The sequence below is a fragment of the Bison bison genome, unplaced genomic scaffold (genome assembly GCF_000754665.1).
Source record: "Bison bison bison isolate TAMUID 2011002044 unplaced genomic scaffold, Bison_UMD1.0 scf7180017864040, whole genome shotgun sequence".
NCBI classification, from domain to species: Eukaryota; Metazoa; Chordata; class Mammalia; order Artiodactyla; family Bovidae; genus Bison; species Bison bison.
In genome coordinates, this window is record NW_011494612.1 from 4,053,251 (window position 1) to 4,066,504 (window position 13,254).

Below are 13,254 nucleotides of genomic sequence, written 5' to 3' on the forward strand. Positions count from 1 at the left end.
CATGACAGATTTGGAACCAGTCTGTTGTTCCATGTCTAGTTCTAACTGTTGCTTCCTGACCTGCATACAATTTCTCAAGAGGCAGATCAGGTGGTCTGGTATTCCCATCTCTTGAAGAATTTTCCACAGTTTATTGTGATCCACACAGTCAAAGGCTTTGGCCTAGTCAATAAAGCAGAAATAGATGTTTTTCTGGAACTCTCTTGCTTTTTTGATGATCCAGCAGATGTTGGCAATTTGATCTCTGGTTCCTCTGCCTTTTCTAAAACCAGCTTGAACATCAGGAAGTTCACGGTTCACATATTGCTGAAGCCTGCCTTGGAGAATTTTGAGCATGACTTTACTAGCGTGTGAGATGAGTGCAATTGTGGGGTAGTTTTAGCATTCTTTGGCATTGCCATTCTTTGGGATTGGAATGAAAACTGACCTTTTCCAGTCCTGTGGCCACTGCTGAGTTGTCCAAATTTGCTGGCATATTGAGTGCAGCACTTTCACAGCATCATCTTTCAGGATTTGGAATAGCTAAACATAGAAGATTCTAAAAAAGTAAATGCACACCCATGTACTCACCTAGTCCCTGCAAGCCTAGCTTGGATCTGTCCCTCCAGGAAGTGCAGTCTGCAGCCTAGCTTGTCCCTGTGTGGCTGTGGACCAGCTGCACTGGGAGCTTGTTAGAAGTATAGAACCTCAGCCCCATGCCAGACATGCTGCTGCTGCTGCTAAGTCACTTCAGTCATGTCTGACTCTGTGCGACCCCATAGAGGGCCTCCGACAAGGCTCCCCCGTCCCTGGGATTCTCCAGGCAAGAACACTGGAGTGGGTTGCCATTTCCTCCTCCAATGCATGAAAGTGAAAAGTGAAAGTGAAGTCGCTCAGTCATGTCTGACTCTTTGCGACCCCATGGACTGCAGCCTACCAGGCTCCTCTGTCGGGATTTTCCAGGCAGGAGTACTGGAGTGGGGTGCCATTGCCTTCTCTGACGCCAGACATAGTGAACCATAATCCAGCTTTTCACAGAATCCACATTCATGCTTGAGAAGTATTGGTCTACAAGGCCATGACCTTACCAATCACAGGTGGCCTGGCATTAATTACCTCTGATCTGTGTATGTTCATATGTTTTTCCTGTTTACCCAATATTGGAATAATTATGTATGTACCACTGGTTGTCATCCTCCCATCCTCTACTTTCAAGGCTGTCTGAGCACAACGGCTCACTCCCCTCAGTAACACTGATTCTCAGGGATCAGCTGAGTGTCTTAGTGGCATGGGGAATTTCACCACAGTGTCTCCCCACGTGAGAAACCTTGATATATACGGCTTTTATCTCGCTTCTGTCATCTAACATTGTATTGTCAGCATTTTCTGGTTCTTTAATCTTTCTGAAGAGCTTATCTTTCATGGCTGCAGATAGTAGTCCATCTTAGGACTGTCATAATTCATTTGAGTAGCTCAGTTGGTAAAGAATCTGCCTGCAGTGCAGAAGACCCGGGTTCAGTCCCTGGGTTGGGAAGATCCCCTGGAGAAGGAAATGGCACCCCACTCCAGTATCCTTGCCTGGAAAACCTCATGGACAGAGGAGCCTGGTGGGCTGCAGTCCATGGGGTTGCAAAGAGTGGGGTACGACTGAGCGACTAACACTAAGTCAAATGGATTATGACTACTACTCTATTGTGAGGAACAGAAGGAAAAGGGGATGACGAGATGATTGGATGGCATCACAGACTTTATGAATATGAGTTTGTTTTTTTTGGGGGGGGGCACGATTTATTGTGATTGTGAACAGAGGAGAAGGGCTCAGTCCTTCTTGGCTGCCGCTTTCCTCATGGCGGCCAAGACGTTGCTCAGCTCCTCTCTTTCCCTCTTTGCGTGGATATGTGTCCCCACCCTTTTCTTGATGAACTTGAGGGCCCGCTTGTCCTTGGAGACCTTGAGCAGCTCCATGGCTCGTCGCTCGTAAGGGGCGAAGCCACACACCTCCCGGATCATGTCCCGCACGAACTTGGTGTGTTTGGTGAGACGCCCGCGGCGGCGGCTGTGCCTCGGCTTGCCCACGTTCTTGGTCACCTTGTGACCCTTGTTGAGGCCCACGGCCATGGGGTAGCGCAGAGCCATGGCTGTTGTTCCACAATGGCTGCTGCGGCAGAAGGCTGAATATGAGTTTGAACAAACTCCGGGAGATGGTAAAGGACAGGGAAGCCTGATGTCCTGCAGTCCATGGGGTCGCAAAGAGTTGGACATGACTGAGTGACTGAACTGAACTCTTGTGAGGCATTTGAATTGTTCCGATCCGTTTGGGGTGGGAGTGTTCTGTAGGCTATTTTAAGTATACCAAAGTGAGCTGCTCAGGCTATGCTTACTTCCTTCAGCTCTGGTTATTTCCTTGTGATGAATTCCTGGAGTGGAGATCCTGGATCAAAAGGCACAGACCTTCTAAACAGTGTTTAAAAGACAGCAGGAGTATAGGAAGGACCCTGACAGATACCCTTCCAGGCACTGGACAGTGTGGTCTGTAGACACATTCTCTGGGGAGCAGCAAGCATGGCTTGTTTATCATCACGCGCATCAGGGCCCCTCTCAGAGCAGGTTCTAAGTGGGACTCCTGGAGGTCTGGGGAGAGAGAGGGGAGTTACCTGAAAGATGGGTGACTACCTATGATGGTTTCTTCCTCCTGGCCAGAGTTCTGAGTTGTATCCTCAGGGTGTGTGTCTGCATGTTTTCTCTTGCCTTCCAGTGGAGCAGCAGGGCGTGAAGTTAGTTAGTGGAGGCCTGACATGACAGCCTCACTTACTGGTCCTGGACCTGCTGGACCTGACTGGTACCAAACTTGTTTTTGCTTCATGAATCTGGGACTGTTGGGTCAGCTGACACTTTCCCTCCCAGGAGCGCACCAGGAAATTCATGTTAAACTGTGTGCTGAAAGGTACACTCAGATCCTGTCATGAAGAAAAAGTGAAATATCAACATCGTTTTTGTGATTGAGGCACAATTTGAACTTGGATGCCAGGAATATGTTTTTGGCCCTTTATAAATATGTTTGGAGTAGGTCAGTGAATAAATATGCAAAGAATGAGTTTGATTATGTTAAATAACATATACATGTTAAATATATGTGTCTATCATTTGACATAATTAAAACATTTTTAAGCTGAATATTAAATCATTAGCCACTCATTTGTATTAACTACTTGACACATTATGATTTCCAGATAGACACACACATACCATACGGTCTGGACCTAAGTGTGCTTGACTCAGAGTTTGTCTACAGCAAACAGACTTTTATGAATGAAATACAGTATACAATAGCAAAACAAAAGTGGCTTCTTTTGTCAACATAATGGTTGTTAGCTTCCTGCATATTGTATGTCTCAGTAGTTTGTTCTTTACAATAGCTGTTATCATAGCTTGTATTCCACTGCTTGATTATACCACCATATATTTATCTATTCTTCTTGGAAGACCATTTAGGTTGTTTTCAGTTTGGGGTTTAAATGAAGAAAACTGCTGTGAACTTTCTTTTACAAGTCCTTTTTAAAAAACACAGTTTTATTGAGGTGCAGTTTGCATACCGTAAAATCCAGCCATTGTTAAGTTCTTTATTGTTACAGACGTGTACAGCGTCACTCCCAAAGTTCCCTCATACTAACTTAGTCCCTACTCCTAAACCCAGGCAGCCATTGATCTGCTTTCTGTCTCTTGCCTTTTCTGGATGTTTCCTATAAATAGAATCCTAGTATATGTAGGTTTTTGGTGTCTTGTTTCTTTCACTTAGCAGAATATTTTTGAAGTTCATCAATTTTAGCTCAGTCAGTAAAGAATCTGCCCGCAATGCAGGAGACCCTGGTTCAATTCCTGGGTGGGATTGCTGGAGAAGGGATAGGCTACCTACTCCAGTATTCTTGGGCTTCCCTTGTGGCTCAGTTGGTAAAGAATCTACCTGCAACGCAGGAGATCTGAGTTCGATTTCTAGGTTAGGAAGATCCTCTCAAAAAGGGAAAGGCTACCCACTCCAGTATTCTGGCTGGAGAATTCCATGGACTGTATAGTCTGTGGGGTTCCAAAGAGTCAGACATGACTGAGCGACTTTCACTTATCAGTAGCTTCTTCCTTTGTATCATTGAATAGTATTCAGTTTTATGGATGTACCACATTTTATTTCTTCACTAGTTTATGAACATTTAAATTGTTTCTGGTTTTTGGCTATTATAAATAATGTTTCTATGAACATTCATGTAAGATGTATGGCGGTCTACATTTTTATTTCTCCTGGATAGATTCTTAGGAGTGTAATTACTAGATTCTATGGTAAGTTTATGTTTAACTTTTAAAGTAAACTGTTTTCCAAAAGTGGCTATACAACGTTAGAGTCACACCAACAATGTATGATGGTTTTGATTTCTCCCTGTTCTTGCCAGCACTAGATATTGTTAGTTTTTTTTTTTTTTTACCATAGCCATTCTCATGGATATATGAGAGTATCTTATTACAGTTTATGTTTATGTTTTTTTGGCTACACCACTCAGCTTGCTTGCAGGATTAGTTCCTCAACCAGAGATTAAACCCATGCCCCCTGCAGTGGAAGCCCAGAATCCTAACCACTGGACCGCCAGGGAATTCCCTTATTAAAGTTTGAATTTACATTTCCCTAATGACTAATGAAAAATCTAGACAGCATATTAAAAAAAGAAGAGACATCACTTTGCTGACAAAGGTCCATATAGTCAAAGCTATGGTTTTTCCAGTAGTCATGTTTGGATGTAAGAGTTGGCCCATAAAGAAGGCTGAGTGTTAAAGAATTGATGCTTTCAAATTGTGGTGCTGGAGAAGACTCTTGAGAGTCCCTTAGATAGCAGGGAGATCAAATCAGTTAATCTTAAAGGAGATCAACCCTGAATATTCATTAGAAGGACTTCTTCGGAAGCTCCAGTACTTTGGTCATGTGATGAGAAGAGCTGACTCATTGGAAAAGACCCTGATGCTGGGAAAGATTGAGGGCAGGAGAAGGGGACGATGATGAGAATGAGATGGTTGGATGGCATCACCGACTCAATGGACATGAATTGGACCAACCTCTGGGAGATAGTAAAGAACAGGGAAGCCTGGCGTGCTGCAGTCCATGGGGTCGTGGAGTCGGACATGACTTAGGGTCTGAACAACAACAGTGACTAATGATGATTAGCACCTTTCCATGCGCTTTTTTTTTTTTATAAAAAAGAAAGTGAAAGTGTTAGTTGCTTAGTTGTGTCCAACTCTTTGCAACCCCATGGAGTGTAGCCCACTTGGCTTCTCTGTCCTTGGGATTTCCCAGGCAAGAATACTGGAGTGAGTAGCTATTCCCTTCTCCAGGGATCTTCAACCCAGGTCTCTTGCATTGCAGGAAGATTCTTTACCATTATTATTTATCATTTGTGTATCTGCTTTGGTGAAATACCTAGTTAAATCTTTTGCCCATTTTTTATTTGGGTTGTCATCATAATACAGAGTTTCAAAACTTTTTTATATTCTTTAAAATATTCAAATATCTTTGAATAAAAATATGCAAAATTTTTAAAAAATTCTAGAGGCAAGGGTTTTATCATATGTATATGACATGCAGATATTTTCTGTAAATCTATGACTTTTTACTTTCTTAATGATACCTTTTAAAGAGAAAAGTTTTCAATTTTGATAAAGTCTAAGACAGCAATTTCTTTTGTTTTATGGCTTGCACTTTTAATTACATATCTAGGAAATATTTCCTAACTATGTGCAAGCCTTTTTTTTTTTTTAATAGACTTTATCTTCTAGAACAATTTTAAATTCACAACAAAATTGAGCAAATGTACAATTTCCCAGAGAGATATCCCATATATTTCCTGTCTCTTTGTATGCATTGCCTTATTATCAACATCTCCAGTCAGTGGTACATTTGTTACAAAATGAAGTTGGATTGACACATCATAATCACCCAAAGTCCATAGTTTGTATCACAGTTCTCTCTTGGTATTGTATATTCTATGGGTTTGGACAGGTGTATAATGACATGTCAGAGAAGGCAGTGGCACCCCACTCCAGTACTCTTGCCTGGAAAATCCCATGGACAGAGGAGCCTGGTAGGCTGCAGTCCATGGGGTCGCTAGGAGTCGGACACGACTGAGCGACTTCACTTTCACTTTTCACTTTCATGCATTGGAGAAGGAAATGGCAACCCACTCCAGTGTTCTTGCCTGGAGAATCCCAGGGACGGGGAAGCCTGGTGGGCTGCCGTCTATGGGGTCGCACAGAGTCGGACACGACTGAAGCGACTTAGCAGCAGCAGCATAATGACATGTATTCACCATTATAGTATCATACAGAGTAATATTGGAAATACTTTGTGCTCCACCTGTTCATCCCTTCCTCCCCTCTGCTGCTAAGTCACATCAGTCATGTCCGACTCTGTGTGATCCCATAGACGGCAGCCCACCAGGCTTCCCCGTCCCTGGGATTCTCCAGGCAAGAACACTGGAGTGGGTTGCCATTTCCTTCTCCAATGCACGAAAGTGAAAAGTGAAAGTGAAGTCGCTCAGTCGTGTCTGACTCCTAGCGACCCCATGGACTGCAGCCTACCGGGCTCCTCTGTCCATGGGATTTTCCAGGAAAGAGTACTGGAGTGGGTTGCCAGTGCCTTCTCCATCCTCCCCTCTAACCCTTGGCAACTACTTATCTTTTTACCATCTCCATAGTTTTGCCTTTTCCAGAATGTCATATAGTTGGAACCATACAGCATATAACTTTTTCAGATTGGCTTCTTTCACCTAGTAAATGCATTTTTAAGGTTCCTCCATGTCTTTTTATGGCTTGATAGCTTTCTTTCTTTCTTTTTTTTTTTAAATGCTGAGTAATAAGTTTATCTACCTTTTGAAGGATATCTTGGTTTCTTCCAACTTTTGGCAGTTATGAATAGAGCTGCTGTAATGACTTGTGTGTAGGCTTTTGTGTGGACAAAAGTTTTACACTCCTTTGTGTAAATACCATAGAGGGCAATTGCTGTTTAATTTTGTAAGAAAAGAATATGTTTAATTTTGTAAGAAACTGCTAAGCTAAACTGTCTTAAGTGGCTGTACCATATTTCCACGAGCAGTGAGAGTTCCTGTTGCTCCACATAACTCACTAGCATTTGGTATTTTCATACCAGTCTCTTTGTGGACATGTATTTTAGTTTCTCCTGGGTAAATATCTAGAAGTACTGGATCATAGGATAGATGTGTATTTAAATGTCAGACTTTTCCAAGGGGTTGTACCATTTAATACTTTTGTGTCTTTTCTGATATTTAATATTTGTCTTATTTTAGCCATCTTGATGGATGTGAAATTGTATGGCTACATGCTTTTAATTATCTTTTTCCTGATGACTAATGATGTTTGAGCATCTTTTCACATGCTGTTGACCATTTGTTCATTTTCCTTTTGAACTGTCTTTTCAAGTGTTTTGCCACATTTTTGTTTTGAGTAGTTTGTCTTTTTTATTATTGATTTTTAGGCACTATTGATAGGTAGGTAGGTAGACTGCCTGGTAGTCTGAGCACACATCCTTTGTTAGATATTTGTGTAGTGAATATTTTCCCCCAGTGTGTCTCTTGCTTTTTCATTTTCTTATATAAAGATTTTAACTTTAATGAGTTTTCTTCTTAATTTTTTCTTTTATGGTTGTTGCTTTTGTGTTTGCTTAATAATTCTCTACTTACCCCCAAGGTTGCAAAGATTTTCTTCTTTGTTTTCCTTCTAGAGGCTTTAGAGTCTTAGCTTTTATGTTTAAGCCGATGATCAGTCCCAAATTAATTATTGAGTGTGGTGTGATTGAGCGCCTCCTTTTCCATACAATTGTGCATTTGATACGTTTGATACAGAGCCATGTATTGAAAAGGCTTTCCTCCGTTAAATTGCCGTGGTACTTCCTTGTAAATCAAGTGCACTGTTGGAACTCTCTGTTACGTTTGTTCTTAAGCTAGTACTGCACCATCTTCAGCTCTGTAGTTTATCAGTCTTGAAATCAAGGTGGTGTAAGCCTTTCAACTTTGTTCTTTTTCAAACATTTTCAACTATTCTGGCCCTTTGCGTTTTCTTTTTTTTAATTAATTTTTATTGGAGTATAGTTGCTTTACAATGTTGTGTTAGTTTCTGCTGTATAACAAAGTGAATCTTTTGCATTTTCATATACATTTTAGAATCAACTTGTCAATTTCTACAAAAAAACCTGGTTGGATTATGATCAGGACAACACTGAATCTACCAATTTAGGAAGCATTGAGATCTTAAGAGTATTAATCTTCCATAGACATGGTATATCTTGCCATTTATTTACATCTTTAGTTTCTCTCAGCAGTGTTCTATAGCTTTTAGTATTGATGATTTGTACATATTTTAAAAGATTTATCCCTACTTTTTTTTTTTACATTTTAGAGTCATCTAAAATCTATTGTGTGGAATTCCCTGGTGGTCCAGTGGTTAAGAATCCCCCTTGCCATGCAGGGGATGCCGGTTCAGTCCCTGGTCATGGAACTAAGATCCCACATACTGTGGAGTAACTTCGCCAGTGTGCCGTAACTATTAAAGACTGAATTCTCTAGAGCCTGTGTGCCACAACTATTAAAGACTGAATTCTCTAGAGCCTGTGTGCCACAACTGGAGCGCCCACATGCCACAGCTGGAGAGTCTGCGCACTGCAATGAAAGATTCTGAGTGTCACAACTAAGACCTGATGGAGCCAAATAAAGAAATAAATAGTAGGATGTATACACACACATACATAGTTTTAAAAATTGATCTGCCATCTTACTTAACTTAGCAATTCCAGTAAGTTTTGGGTATATGCCTTAGGATTTTCTATATATATTGTTGTTGTTCAGTCACTCAGCCGTGTCCAACTATTTGTGACCCCATGGACTGCAGCACGCTAGCCTTCCCTGTCCTTCACTATCTCCCGGAATTTGCTCAAATCATGTCCATTGAGTTGATGATGCCATCCAATCATCTCATCCTCTGTCACCCCATTCTCCTCCTATCTTTAATCTTTCCCAGCATCAGAGTCTTTTCCAATGAGTTGGCTTTTTGCATCAGGTGGCCAAAGTACTGGAGCTTCAGCTTCAGCCTTAGTCCTTCCAATGAATATTCAGGACTAATTTCCTTGCTGTCCAAGGGACTCTCAAGAGTCTTCACCAGCATCACAGTTTGAAAGCATTGCTCAACCTTCTTTATGGTCTACCTCTCAGATCCATACATGACTACCGGAAAAACCATAGCTTTGACTATACAGACCTTGGTAGGCAAAGTGATGTCTCTTCTTTTTAATATGCTGTCTATGTTGGTCATAGCTTTTCTTTCAAGAAGCAAGCGTGTTTTGTTTTGTTTTGTTTAACCCCCACCAGGGAATAAGCATCTTTTAATTTCATGGCTGCAGTCACCGTCCACAGTGATTTTGGAGCCCAAGAAAATAAAGTCTGTCACTGTTTTCATGTTTTCCCCATCTATTTGCCATGAAGTGATGGGATGAGATACCATGATCTTTGTTTTTTGAATGTTGACTTTTAGGGCAGTTTTTTCACTCTTCTCTTTCACCTTCATCAAGAGGGTCTTTAGTTCCTCTTCACTATCTGTCATAAGGGTGGTGTCATCTGTATATCCGAAGTTATTGATATATCTCCCAGCAGTCTTGATTCCAGCCTGTGCTTCATCCAGTCCAGCATTTCTCATTAAGTACTCTGCATATAAGTTAAATAAGCAGGGTGACAATATACAGCCTTGGCATACTCCTTTCCAACTTAGAACCAGTCTGTTGTTCCATGTCTGGTTCTAACTGTTGCTCCTTGACAACATACAGGTTTCTTAGGAGGCAGGTAAGGTGGTCTGGTATTCCCATCTCTTGAAGAATTTTCTACAGTTTGTTGTGATCCACACAGTCAAAGGCTTTAGCATAGTCAATGAAGCAGAAGTAGATGTTTTTCTGGAATTCTGTTGCTTTTTCTATGATCCAGCGGATGTTGGCAATTTGATCTGAGGTTCCTCTGCCTTTTCTAAATGCAGCTTGTACATCTGGAAAGTCTCAGTTCATGTATTATTGAAGCCTGGCTTGAAGGATTTTAAACATTACCTTGCTAGCATGTGAAATGAGTGCAGTTGTATGGTAGCTTGAACATTCTTTGGCATTGGAATGAAACTGACCTTTTCCAGTCATGTGGCCACTGCTGAGTTTTCTAAATTTGCTGGCATATTGAGTATAGCACTTTAACAGCATCATCTTTTAGGCTTTGCAGTAGCTCAGCTGTAATTCCATCATCTCCACTAGATTTGTTTGTAGTGATTCTAAGGCCCTCTTGACTTCACACTCCAGGATGTCTGGCTCTAGGTTTGTGATCATACTATCATGGCATCCAGGTCATTAACAACTATTTGTACAATTCTTCTGTGTATTCTTGCTACCTCTTCTTAATATCTTCTGCTTTGGCTAGTTCCATACCATTTCTGTCCTTTATTGTGCCCATCTTTGCATGAAGTGTTCCCTTAGTATCTCTAATTTTCCTGAAAAGATTGCTAATCTCTCCCCGGCTATTGTTTTCTTCTATTTCTTTGCATTGTTCACTAAAGAAGGCTTTCTTATTTCTCCTTTGGAACTTATCTCTCTTATCTTTCTTCTTATCTTATCTCTTATCTTTCTTATCTCTCTTATCTATTCTTTGTAACTCTGCATTCAGAAGAGTATATCTTTGCTTTTCTCCTTTGCCTTTCACTTCTCTTCTTTTCTCAGCTATTTGTAAGGCCTCCTCAAACACTTTGCCTTTTTGCATTTCTTTTTTCTTAGGGATGATTTTGATCACCACCTCCTGTACAGTGTTAGGAACCTCCATCCATAGTTCTTCAGGCACTCTGTCTATCAGATATAATCCCTTGAATATGTCACTTCCACTGTGTAATCATAAGGAATTTGATTTAGGTATGCCTGAATGGCCTAGTAGTGCTCCCTGAGCTGTGCATGTGTGGTAAGTCACTTTAGTCATGTCCAACTCTTTGCAACCCTATGGACTGTAGCCCACCAGGCTCCTCTGTCCATGGGATTCTACAGCCAAGAGTACTAGAGTGGGTTGCCATGCCCTCCTCCAGGGAATCTTCCCGACCCAGGTCTCATTATCTCCTGCTTTGGCAAGCAGGTTCTTTACCACCTGGGCCACCTCATAAGCCCCAGTGGTTTTCCCTACTTTCTTCAATTTAAGTCTGAATTTTGCAGTAAGGAGTTTATGATCTGAGCCACAGTCAGCTCCTCGTCCTTTTTTTGCTGACTGTATACAGCTTCCCCATCTTTGGCTGCAAAGAATATAATCAATCTGATTTCAGTATTGACCATCTGATGCTATTATGTGTAGAGTCATCTCTTGTGTTGGAGGAGGGTGTTTGCTATGACCAGTGCATTTTCTTGGCAAAACTCTGTTAGGTTTTGCCCTGCTTCACTTTTTACTCCAAGGCCAAACTTGTCTATCATTCCAGGTATCTCTTGACTTCCTACTTTTGCATCCCAGTCCCCTATTATAAAAGGTCATCATTTTTTGGTGTTAGTTCTGGAAGGTCTTGTAGGTCTCTATAGAACTGTCAACTTCAGCTTCTTTGGCATTAGTGGTTGAGGCATAGACTTGAATTATGGCAATATTGAATGGCATGCCTTGGAAAGAAACAGAGATCATTCTTTCATTTATGAGATTGCACCCAAGTACTGCATTTCGGGCTTTTTGGTTGACCATGAGGGCTACTCCATTTCTTCCAAGTGATTCTTGCCCACAGTGGTAGATATATTGGTCATCTGAATTAAATTCACCCATTCTTGTCCATTTTAGTTCTCTTCTGTTCAGTCGCTCAGTCATGTCCAATTCTGTGACCTCATGGAGTGCAGCACACCAGGATTCCCTGTCCATCACCAATTCCCATAGCTTGCTCAAACTCATATCCATTGAGTCAGTGATGCTATCCAACCATCTCATCCTCTGTCGTCCCCTTCTCCTCCTGCTCCCAATCCCTCCCAGCATCAGAGTCTTTTCCAATGAGTCAACTCTTTGCATGAGGTGGACAAAGTACTGGAGTTTCAGCTTCAGCATCAGTCCTTCCAATGAATATTCAGGACTGATTTCCTTAAGGATTGACTGTTTTGATCTCCTTGCTATCCAAGGAACTCTCAAGAGTCTTCTCCAATACCACAGTTCAAAAACATCAATTCTTCGTGCTCAGCTTTCTTTATAATCCAACTTTCACATCCATACATGATTATTGGAAAACCATAGCTTTAGAGGGACCTTTGTCGGCAAAGTAATGTCTCTGCTTTTAGTATGCTGTCTAGGTTCGTCATAGCTTTTCTTCCAAGGAGCAAGTGTCTTTTAATATCATGGCTGCAGTCGCCATCTGCAGTGATTTTGAGCCCAAGAAAATAAAGTCTGTCACTGTTTCCATTGTTTCTCCATCTATTTGCCATGAAGTGATGGGACCAGATACCATGATCTTTGTTTTTTGAATGTTGAGTTTTAAGTCAGCTTTTTCACTCTTTTCTTTCACTTTCATGAAGAGGTTCTTTAGTTCCTCTTCACCTTCTGCTATAAGGGTGGTGTCATCTGCATATCCGAAATTATTGATATATCTCCCAGCAGTGTTGATTCCAGCCTGTGCTTCATCCAGTCCAGCATTTCTCATGATATACTCTGCATATAAGTTAAGTAAGCAGGGTGACAATATACAGCGTTAGCATACTCCTTTCCCAATTTAGAACCAGTCTGTTGTTCCATGTCTGGTTCTAACTGTTGCTTCTTGATCTGCATACAGATTTCTCAGGAGGCAGGTAAGGTGGTCTGATATTTTCTACAGTTTGTCATGATCTACACAGTCAAAAGCAGAGACATTGCTTTGCCAACAAAGGTCCATCTAGTCAAGGCTATGGTTTTTCCAGTGGTCATGTATGGATCTGAGAGTTGGACTGTGAAGAAAGCTGAGTGCCAAAGAATGGATGCTTTTGAATTGTGGTGTTGGAGAAGACTCTTGAGAGTCCCTTGGACTGCAAGGAGATCCAGCCAGTCCATTCTAAAGGAGATCAGTCCTGGGTGTTCTTTGGAAGGGATGATGCTAAAGTTGAAACTCCAGTACTTTGGCCACCTCATGCAAAGAGTTGACTCATTGGAAAAGACTCTGATGCTGGGAGGGATTGGGGGCAGGAGGAGAAGGGGACGACAGAGGATGAGATGGCTGGATGGCATCACTGACTTG

The 13,254-nt window shown here is 41.5% G+C and overlaps 1 protein-coding gene and 1 pseudogene across 3 annotated transcripts in view; one reads left to right on the forward strand and one right to left on the reverse strand.

Moving 5' to 3' along the window:
• GPR160 (G protein-coupled receptor 160) overlaps positions 1-13,254 on the forward strand; it is a 75,006-nt gene that overhangs the window by 11,561 nt on the left and 50,191 nt on the right. The window lies entirely within an intron of this gene.
• On the reverse strand, positions 1,759-2,164 carry LOC104985186 (annotated as a pseudogene). Its single transcript, XR_824854.1, has one exon. The product of XR_824854.1 is annotated as a 60S ribosomal protein L36 pseudogene (transcript).